The 1,426-nt window shown below is 46.7% G+C and overlaps 1 pseudogene; it reads right to left on the bottom strand.

Moving 5' to 3' along the window:
- Window positions 1–287: 287 nt before the first annotated feature.
- LOC147642294 (photosystem I reaction center subunit IV, chloroplastic pseudogene) lies at window positions 288–971 on the bottom strand (annotated as a pseudogene).
- Between the last annotated feature and the right edge of the window lie 455 nt (window positions 972–1,426).

The raw sequence follows: 1,426 nt of genomic DNA, 5'->3' as shown, positions 1-1,426 counted from the left end.
AATCCCATTGGATTGAGCTACACACGGATCATACTACTCATGCTACAAGTGAGAGAGTCTTCCGTCTCTCCATTGGCACCGCTGTCGGGGAGAAGACTCAAAACCGGTTGAGAAGCTTGTATTACTACCACTATTTCTTTTTGTTTTTAGGTTTAGGGTTAGCACGAGTGTCGAATCTCGGAGCTAGTGATTAGAAGAGAAAAAAGGTAGATTACAAAGACAAAGAAGGGGCCGAATAAGGTCGCAAATTTTATTTTTTATTTTTTGTTATATATTTTTTTCACCCAAAAAAAACTCATTGTATGCCATAGTTCAGATATACAAGCTCGAGCAAAGCATGCTAAGCCCTACAAACCATCCTTACTACACTTGCGTAATCTCATCCAGCCCATAACTGTTTGTAGAGATGTTGGCATAGTTCACCTTCTCAAACCGAACAACTACTGGATATCGGACACCAGGGGCCTGATCAACAGCAACCACAGTGCCTACTCCATTAAACCAGTATGACTCTGGCCTTAAGATCTTCACCTTAGAGCCACGAGGAGGGCCGATGGGCTTGGGCTTCTCAACGGCTGCGCCCACCAGTAGGGGCTGCCACCTCGGCCGCACGGACGCAGAAGCGAAAGGGAGCTGCAGAAGGTGACGGAGAGGAGCTGGCGAAGCTGACTGGCTGCAAGCTGGCGAAGGAGTAGGCGCAGCAAGAAAGAGAAAGAAGGTTGAGGCGGCGAAGTGGCCTGTGTCCTCGCCTGTGGGGTAGACTGACCGCGAGGAGGTGAGAAGGCCGGCAGAAAAAGGAGGCGAGGGCTGGCCAGGAGGAGAAGCTAAGGCGGCCCCGTCTCTGCTTCACCCGCAGAAGCAGGCAGTGAGGTGGACGGTGGCGAGGGTGACTGCAGAGCTGAGGCCGCTGCAGCCACAGAGGCGGGCTGTGGAGGTGAGCTGGTCGTTGAAGGCGGAGGTGAGCTGGCCATTGAAGGCGGTGGTGAGTTGGCCGTTGAAGGCGGTGAGTTTCAGCTTCTGCAGGCGAAGTCTGCAGAGGCAGCTGTGGAGGTGAGCTGGCCGTTGAAGGCGGTGGTGAGCTGGCCGAAAAAGAAGGCGAAGTGGCCGGCAAAAGGAGAGCAGTAGACGACATGGAAGCGAAAGGCCAAGAGGAGGCGACTGCAAAAATCCCGGAGGCGATAAGGCTGATAAGGTCAGTATTTTTTTTAATTTTTAATTTTTAATTTTTAATTTTTTGTTAATTTCCATGTTCTTTGCATTTTTTTGAAAAAAAATTAAAAAAATAATAATAAAAAAATAAAAATAAATAAAAATAATTTTTAAAAAAAAAGAAAAGAAAAGAAAAGAAAAGAAAAGAAAATCTGTAAATTGTGTGTTTTATTTTGAGTCCACATTTTTGCATAATCTGCATTTTTTTGATTTTTTA

This window comes from Cibotium barometz, chromosome 1 (assembly GCF_041138505.1).
Source record: "Cibotium barometz isolate CiBa-2024 chromosome 1, ASM4113850v1, whole genome shotgun sequence".
NCBI lineage: Eukaryota > Viridiplantae > Streptophyta > Polypodiopsida > Cyatheales > Cibotiaceae > Cibotium > Cibotium barometz.
The sequence above is the reverse complement of the archived record's forward strand: the minus strand, read 5'-3'. Positions and strand labels throughout refer to the sequence as shown.